The sequence below is a fragment of the Osmerus mordax genome, chromosome 18 (assembly GCF_038355195.1).
Source record: "Osmerus mordax isolate fOsmMor3 chromosome 18, fOsmMor3.pri, whole genome shotgun sequence".
NCBI lineage: Eukaryota > Metazoa > Chordata > Actinopteri > Osmeriformes > Osmeridae > Osmerus > Osmerus mordax.
In genome coordinates this window covers 11,368,125-11,377,992 of record NC_090067.1, presented here as the reverse complement: position 1 = coordinate 11,377,992, position 9,868 = coordinate 11,368,125, and positions in this window count along the sequence as shown.

Here is a 9,868-nt window from a genome sequence, read left to right as displayed (position 1 = left end):
CGACACACTTTACCAAGACACACAGCAGATCACTACTGATCAACTATGGTCGGATCAATATCATGTGAAAATGACCTAATCTGAAAAATATCTGAAAATATCGTCGTCACAGCAGGATGGAAGACCACCTCTGGCCATTTAAGATAGCATCGAACACCCCACAATAATGTGATGTTATGGCAGGGTATTATTCTATTAAGGATGTTACCTTTGTAGCCTAAAATGTAAGTAAACGTCAGATCGTGGTCTAATCTTATTCATTAGAATCGGTCACTCACCGGACGTGGAGCCTGGGATGAAGGCAGCGACCAATATAACGACGCAGGACAGCACAACATGCAGAGGGAGGGTACAGTATTTACGTAGCCAGGAAGTCATATTCAGCACCAGGGGCAGAATAAGACCAGTGTAAGACACCGGTTGCAGGCAGATTCCGGTCTCTATTGACGGTGTCCAACAAAAAATCGTGTAACATACGTTCGCGCGAACAAAAACCAGCCCCCGAAAACCATGGGGCTTTGGGGCATTGTCACAGTTTTTAACCAGTAACCTCTTAATCCTGGAAGGCGTGTAATTCACATCGTCGGAATCAGCTTACCGTGGGAATCCACCGGGCGCGCTCTTATACAGGCTAGTGAAAGAAAGTGAAAACTAAGTGGCTCGCGATGTTCCCTCCATCTATTCCCGCATGCAGGTGTAGCAGTGCTCTGCTTGTCTGTCGTCATAACGTGCGCTTGACGAGATAAACGATTCCAGGCAAGTATTGAGTCAGGCTACTATGTGGATTCAGTCCTGCCCGTTCCTTTGATTCTGCCTGTATGACTTCACCAGCGTGCTGAATTGGCTTTTTTTTTAAAGCAATCGTGAGAGGAGTTAGTCGATCTTTGAATTGCACCCGGTTTTTATCCTACTTCACTGACTCACTCGGTGTCATGGCAACGACGCTCCCACACATATTGAGTGAAAAAGTGCTTAAACTACGTTGTGTAGGTGGGGAGAATTCGACCACCACACCACAAACACACAGACACACTTTATGACTTTGGCTACGTCTTTAGACTGGTTTGTTGTACCGTGTTCTACACCCTCTAGTGTGTGAACGTGTAGTCCCTAATTAGTTTTGTCGAGGGAAACCAGGCGCGGGTGATAAAAACGGAGGGTTCGCAGTAGCCTAGCTCACAGCAAGGGGGATTCTGCCTATTGTGAAGCGGGAGACCTATTCCAGTGACATGGAGGAACCTCGCTTAGCTTGCTGGAGGAGCTAAAGAGCTAGATCCAAAAGCCCAGAAACGGCAAATAAACAAAAAGTGTCTACTCAACGTTACCCTTATGAACGGACCGCACCTTTCAGACAGGCTCTGAGATGAGCCGATAGCTTCTATTCATTCACATAATCTCAATGAAGACTGAGCCATTGAGTGCCAACACTCCTCATCCCATCAAAACACTCACTCTCAATTATGGTAATGAGCGCCACAAACATACACAGTGTGTGTGTATGTTTCTAAGAGCCAGACACCAACCCCCTACCCAGGACCAAGGCTCATTCTCTCTGGATTTGGCGACAGGGGCAGTGGGGGAGGGAGTCCGCCATGGGAACGAAGAGTGCACTTGAGTGTAAGCATGCCTTCTTCTCATCACTTGTTGGGGCGTATCAACAACTGTCAGCAAAGAAACACACATCATGCACGTCATAAACCTGCAGGTTGACACAAAACATCTTCCCTTAGCCCTGTCAGGCTCTCTGACCCCCCCCCCCCCCCCCCGATCCCACCCCCGACTACATCCCCCCTCCCCTCTGTGTTTGCATTAGCGCTCGACTGGTCTTTCATCACGCTGTTCTGGTTTCATCAATGTTCACCCCCACCCACGTCTCTTCCCCCCCCCTCCGGTCCCCCTACATCACCCATTACACTGTACCCCATCCAAAACAGCCCCCCCTCACACACACACACGCCAGCTTGTATCTCCCCAACCCCCCTATTCCCTGTAGCTCTTGTTAGCTCAGTGAAGACATTGTTTTAGCAAGAAGGTGAGTGTTCTAACCCTTGTGACCCGAGAGGTCAGAGGTGAAATGAGAACCAATCAGCAACTCCGGATAGCAACGCATACTCACTCAAGAACATACACTAACAGTCGTAACCCAGAGATAACCCACCCAGGAAGAATGCAGCATGCACAATAACACACGTCTTGGTAAAAAAAATCACCACAGCTCTAAGAATATCTGCCAAAAGTATATTGACAGGAAGATGAAATGTGGACTAAACTGATTTCCAGTGAACACAAAACTCCCCTTGAGGAGGTGAAAGGGTGTGTGTGGGCTTGAGAGAGTGTATACTCTCTATATGTAAAGAAAAGGAACAAAACAACATAACAGGCAAACGTTTACATTTCCGCTACTGAGTGATCTGCCGGTCCTATGGAACACAAAGGCCCCCACCTGATTCAACCTGGAATCCCCTCTCCCACCTGTACATCTGACATTCACAACCGTGTGAATCCCCATACTAAAGCAGATTCTTCCCACACACTGAAATCTGACTGATGCGTCTGTCTGTGGTTGATGTAGCTGAGCTATTACAGCCCACGAGCCACCGTTGCGTTGAAGACGGTGTTAGCTTTGTAACATAAAGCCTTCTGTTTCTAGGTTAGATGAGGCTTGAGTTACCGACCTCAAGGAATTAATGCGAAGGCCAGACAATGTGATTGTCTAGACAGTCATTCCGCAGAAAGGAAACACAGGACAGAAATGAGTGACTCTTGTTTCCTCATCCTAATCTACAGTAGTTCCTCAAGTGTGTGTTTGTATGTGTGTCTTTGTTTATTTAAGTACTGGTAGGACGTCATAGCTGACTCAATCATGTGCTACTAAGTTCCTTGAATGGTCTAAAAGACATTCATTTTGTCACATATGGTCATTGAAGGGACTCATGTGAATCACATTTCATGTAAAGATACAAGAAGCTAAAAGTACAAAAGAGGAGAGTGGACATACATTGTCTAAAGGGACAATGTATGTCAGATGGGAGTCAGATGGCTGAGCGGTGAGGGAATCGGGCTAGTAATCCGAAGGTTGCCAGTTCGATTCCCGGTCATGCCAACTGACGTTGTGTCCTTGGGCAAGGCACTTCACCCTACTTGCCTCGGGGGGATGTCCCTGTACTTACTGTAAGTCGCTCTGGATAAGAGCATCTGCTAAATGACTAAATGTAAAGAAATATGAATTTTGTGGTCCGTATTCAACAAAAACATTGTTGTGATCTTCCTGATTCCCCTCACCATTCTCCTCCCTTAACCAAGAAAATCCCGTAATTCAAACTGCCTCTTAGTGGTCGTGGGGTCACGCACACACACGCATAAACACTCACACAACCTGAGGTTATGGGTTAAACCCAGGACCACAATGATTTGTCCTTCTCTGTCCTGCATCATCATGTCCCAGCTTGGCTGGGGCTGATGTCTCTATCCGTGTGTCTGTCAACAACTAGGCTGGGGTCACTTCAACTGTGGTCAGTAACTCCCCCCCCCCCTTCCCCCCCCGAAAAAAAGCACTTGCCATCCTGTCATCCTGTTTCCCTGGTAAGGAAGAGAGAGTTCTGAGAATGAGATCCAGGAGGGTGTTACTAAATGTTACTATACACTTCAAAGGTCTACTGTCATTACCATGTTAGGGCTGTTTCACCCCCCCCCCCCCCCCCCCCCCCCACCACTAACTACCAGGTCATCTCACAGACGACAGATAAACTGGTTCCGGGAACACACATCCCATGAGATATCTATCCTTCAGATAGAAAGTAAAACCGTAGTCACTGTTTGAGAAAGGGTTCTCTGTCTCATGGAAAGGGGCGTATTATCTGGGATCTGGATGATGCCGTCCATCCTAGCTTGGAGAATCCCCTCCTTTCTTCAGCCACTGCCTGGTTGCTTTCCACTGCTGTGTTACTGTTAACTCTCCTGACCCTTTCAAGGTCTCTTCAGCAGGTCTGGACCCATGCCAGAAAGCACGCAGAGTGACTGTGAGAGAGAGGGAGGGAAACCAGGAATGGGGAGTGGCTTCTGGGACCGGCAACCTCAAGGATTTTCATCTGCTATTGATCTCTGGGGGAATAGTGTTTTTGGACCACAGTGAGGAGGCGAACGTTTAGATCTTTTGGTTAGTGGGGGGCTACATTCCAGTGAGCAAAATAGTGCGCAGGGAAGTGGTTGTCGGGTGTGATTCGACACCGTATTCTCCTCCTCCATGAATTTACAACTGAAGACAAATCATCAGCATTTCCCCAAACCTCCCTCGACAAACACTCAAATACGCAGATGTCACTTGACCACAGACTCTCTGTGGTAGCAGTCTGTTTGTGTGTGTGCGTGTGTGTGTGTGTGTGTGCCTGTGCCTCAGTGTCTCCTTCACCTCTGAATCACCCTTTATTAGCTTCCGTTTGACTTACCCATCAAAGGCTTCCATAGAGCAGTGTCAGGATTTTCAGGACTATGAAAGTAAGTGTACCCTGAGCTATCAGGAGAAAGGAAGAAAAAGGGGCTTTGTTTTTAATAATACTCACTGCTGTCTGTGTCAATATAAAATATCAGTTTTGATGGTTTGCGATATGCCTCCGGGAGGTGGTGTGTGCTGCACAAATGTTTGTGCTCAAACAGTCTTTCCGTGAAGGAATTCAGGGACTTTTCCCTTCAAGTTTGTTATCACACATGTTGACCTACTCAGACGCAGTTAGCCAGAATGAGCCATGTTTTATGGCTACAGAGAGATCCCTTTGAATTGGCCCTCATTAGTGGAGTTAAGCTTTGTTAACTGTATGACTATGGCAATAATTTGAATTCCTGAAACTTGAATTTTTTTTAACAGAATTTTCGAGATCTGAATTTTACTGTTCAAATATGAGCAGCCAGAATTTAGTTCTGTTTGAATTTCTGAAGCTTGAATCCTTTTTTATTGAATTTTTGGGATCTGAATTTTACAGTTCGAATTTGAGCAACTTGAATTTCTGAACGTTGAATTTTTTAATCGGATAAATTTTTTTTTTTTTAAATAAACTCACATTTCAATTTTCAAAGAGGTGAATTCAAAACCAACACATTTGGTGGTGTTTAAATTTCAATATTAAGTATTCAATGACTTTCAAATTCAAAACATGATGTCACTGATTTGCTTCCATATACCTGCCCGATGAGACAGTATCAATGTCCTCGTGAGGTGTGGACACCCTCTGCTGGTCAGATTTGGTAAACTATGAAGGGCCGTTTCAGAAATAATTCAGATTGTCCTTACACGAACGAAACACATACACATGTGACATGTTCACACACACATTCATACTACTGAAAACGTACATACACATACATCTGACATGCTCTCACATACGCATGTGAAGCACATTCACACACTCATATATGAAACTCTCAAATCTTATAAGGATGTGTAAGAAGCTTTGAGAATGTAAGAGTGTGAGAACATTTTCACTATATCCGGAAGGCATTTCACTATATCCTGAAGTCATTTCAGTATATTTGGAAAGCATTTCAGTATATCCGTAAGTCAGTTCAGTGGTTTAGCAATTTTACAGAAACAGGAGCAAAATAGATTTAAACTACAACGGAAATGTTTTAATACAGGGTGACCAAACACACAGATCTAGAAATAGTCAAGAAAGCAGGGTTCTGGAATTTGATCAAGAGTGAAGATTTTTTGCTGTTGCTTCATTTCTTGGAAAGACACAATACAGCCCTGCCCTGAAATGCACCCCCCCTGTAATTTAAGTTCTGTATATACCAGCATCAAATTACTTTTACTGTACATTGAGGGGACTCGTATGAGTAACCAGAGTAAGTTTCATGCATGTGGCATTATCCTAGTCCAAGTTAGCAGGGGGTGCATTTCTTGGCAAGACACAATACAGCCCTGCCCTGAAATGCACCCCCTGCTGGACAATGTGTGTGTGTGTTTGTCAGTGAGGAGCGAGAAGGAGAGAGATAGAGAGAGAGAGAGAGAGAGAGAGAGAGAGAGGGGGGCAGTGGAATTGGCACCAGAGTTGTGTGTAAATAAGCAGTGATCACTTCATCGCTCAACAGATCTACATAGAGGGCAGTCCTGAAGGTCTGGATGACTTGATTAGCTGAATCAGGTGTGTTAATGCTTACAAAGTCTTTCATTGATGCATTGTAAAGGTCTTTGAAATGTGGGCGTTTTCTCCTTAAGCCAATAAAGAAAGATCCTATTTCACTGAAGCTGGAGAGTACAACCAACCACCGATGAGTAAAAGGTTACTGACTCTGCACTGGGACACTTTGACTTACACACACACACACACACACACACACACACACACACACACACACACACACCCTTCTTTCCTGCGGAACTTCCTAAGTGGGCAGTTTTCTGTGTCTCGGGAGGGACGGCACTGTAAGCGTGTGTGTGTCCGTGTGTGTGCATGGCATGCGCGTGCGCACGCGTGCGTGTTCGCGCGTGCGTGCTCACGGTTTCTTGTCTGATGCGATAAATAGTTAATAAGGCACTTGTTTACTTGGCGAGGCTGAGGCCTGACACAGCAGTTACTATTCAGACGCGGATGGGGCACTTTACACCTGGCTCTGTGATGAGAAGAGTCACATGGTCATGGAGAACTGTGTCCAGGGAAGTTAACAAGTCAGCATGCTGATGCGTCCTCTAATCACATGGCCTAAATGGGGAGTATGGTGGGGTGGGGAAACAGATGACAAGGATGTCACCTCCTCCACACATAGGCACACACACATGCATACTGCTGCAACAGCATGTTTAAAGGCTTGTATGAGTAACATTAGTCGTGGAGTCAAAAGTGCTTACTTTGTTCCTCAGGGTGAGTGAGTGGTCAGACTCGACATGTTTGTGTGTGTGTGAGGAGGAGAGGGTGGGGTGTGTATTTGAGAAAGAGAAAGAGAAAAGAGAGAGAGAGAAACGAGGGAAAAGAGAGAGAAATGAGAGTGAGGAAAGAGAGAGATATGGTTAATGTATGAGTAGCTGGTTAATAATTTAAGGACTGAAATAGCTGGAAACAACTGAACTAGGGCACAGTTATCCTGGCAGGTGAATCAGATCACGTGTCTGGGAAACAACAACTGGAAAAAAGATTGCTTTCGGTCGTTTAGGTAATGACGGTACACCAGCAGTGTTGTAGTTTCAGTGGTGTATTTCCCCAATAACTGAACTACAACCCCCATTACACACCTTTAAGCTGGGTGGGATCATTATGACAACAGTGTCCATCTATCTGATCAATAATATTACACCATGTACCTGACACTTTGTTAACTGTAGTCTTTGGCTCTACTTTCATTTGTTAACAAGCACCATTGTAACCAGAGTATTGGGTCAGAAATGGCAGCGTTTGACGCTAATGTAGTGCAGCAATGAGACGTTTATCGACCGTGGCTGTGATTCCGACCACAAGTCCTTCTCTTTGTGTCGTTTAATGTATTGATATGGAAGGGAGTGTCTTCAGAGAGCAAAAGACGGCACTGTAAGCGTGTGTGTGTCCTCTGGTTTGGTGGTTCAGCCACCCTTGAGGGAGTCAGGTGGCTGAGCGGTTAGGGAGTCGGGCTAGTAATCTGAAGGTTGCCAGTTCGATTCCCAGACATGCAAAATGACATTGTGTCCTTGGGCAAGGCACTTCACCCTACTTGCCTCGGGGGAGAATGTCCCTGTACTTACTGTAAGTCGCTCTGGATAAGAGCGTCCGCTAAATGACTAAATGTAAATGTAAAAAGAGTTATAATCTGCACTGTCTCTGGAGAGCCAATCAAGTCACAGGAACACATGGTTGCATGCACACTTACACACACCACACACTGGGGACTGTTCATGATGTTTGACATTACCATGTAGGCAAGAGGTGGAAATGTATTTTTCTTTACTTCAAGTCATGCAATTGGACATGAAAACAAGCTCAAAGACTACCAGACAGAAGACTTAAAAAGTAAATATCTTGAAGTGTGTTGGGGCAGAAAAAGCTTTCACATTTCTCTAAAGCAGGAACGATGTTCCTTCTGTTGGTTTTTGCCGGTGTTGGGTGTGAGTGTGTGTGTACCTGCGTCCGCGTGTGCAAGTGTGTGCGTGTGTTTCTTAGCATGTGTGTGTTCCTATTTTGTTCGACGTGTCTCTGAGAGCTACTTTGAGCTGCTACTTTCCTGCAATCCAGGAAGCTAAACAAAGAAGACTTGAAAAAGAACCATCCATCTAGCTACAGCCGGCAACAACAAACAAACACTTAACGACCGAACCCTGGGGTGGACTGGGGTGGGAGGAGGATCGAAAGTTACCAAAGACGATCATTGAACAGCGTAGGCCGGACACACGAGGGACAGGATGTCTGAGTGAGCGTAAATACCACTCTAACTCTTCATTCTGAAGTTGGGGTTTTCTTCTGTTCAGCCAGCCTTGTGTGTAGGGGTGTGTGGGGGTGTGTGGTGCCAAACCTTGATGGATACCAGGACTCCCTGTACATCCCTGTGGTTCTGCAGTGATGAGCGTGCGGTGAGAACGCACTCATTTTCCTCCCTGCTAGAGTGGCCTTTGTGGCCAGGGTCAGGAGAGTGGTGGGGAGTGTCCTTGAAACAGGGGATCTTGACTGGACAAACCCTCACATTTAGCCTGTGTTCTGCACCTCTCTTTGACTAACCGTCTCTGGAGGAGGGGATCCCTCACTGAATTGCTCCTCCCAAGGTTTCTTCAATTTTTTTCTCCTCTAGCAAGTTTTTCGGGGAGTTTTTCCTTGTCTTCCTCGAGGGTTTAGGTTGGTTGAGGGGCAGTTCTATGGGCGTATGTGAAGCCCTCACAGAGGGCTATACAAATACATTTTGATTTGATTTGACATGCACACACAAACACACATATGTACGAACGAATACACACTCACAAACACACGCACGTACAAATGCAGGCATGCACACACACACGAGCACATACATACACTCATGTGCAAGGATGCACAAGCACACTGACAGGCACACAAACTGCTTTTCTTTGCAGAACAGGAAACGAGACAATTGCCCTGTCTTTATGAGTCAACCCGTTGCATCACACGCCAGATCAAATCAACGTCACTCAGATACATCGCACGCCTCTCACTCTCTTTTCCCTTCTCCTTGTGACACACACACACCATGGAACATGAGAAGGTTCATCAAAGGAGAATGGGTGGAATCACTAGCTATACAACAACAAGAAACTAGGTGGGTCGATGACCAGTTTGGAGGGATGGAATTGACCTGTGACCTCACATGACCTTCTGTCTCTTGTTGCTTCTCTGAGAAGGTGACAGAGGCTGAACGCTGGAAGGAATTTGTGTTAGTTGAATCCTGTTTCTCGCTAAAGCCATGGGAGACAGTGACATGCATGAGTGTGTGTGTGTGTGTATGTGTCTGAGAGAACATTGATTTTAAGAGAGGTTCTAGAACTCTCCCAGAGTTCCCACTGTAAAACCTTTTCATCGACCTTCCCCCTCGCTCTCTCTCTCTTTCATCAGCAAAGGTATCTCCATTCTCTTTACTCGACCCATTTTCCTTTTAACTTCTGTCCTCTTTCTTTTCCCTTCGTTTCTCTCTTTCTGAATCCTTCCTCTCTGTCCCTCTCTCTCTCTCTCTCTCTCAAACTCCTGCCTCGCCTCTCTCTTCTCCGGTTCAGGGACTTTCTCTAAGTCATCAGTGGGAGATGAAATACAATCCCTCTTCTTCCCTCCTCCACGCCTCCACTCCACAACTCTCACAGGACAGTAGCAGGACAGGTTGTGCGTGTGTGTGCGTTTGTGTGTGTAGGTGTGTGTGTATCTAGGATGACAACTCAACCACCCCCCCCCCCCCCCCCCCCCAGTTTGAA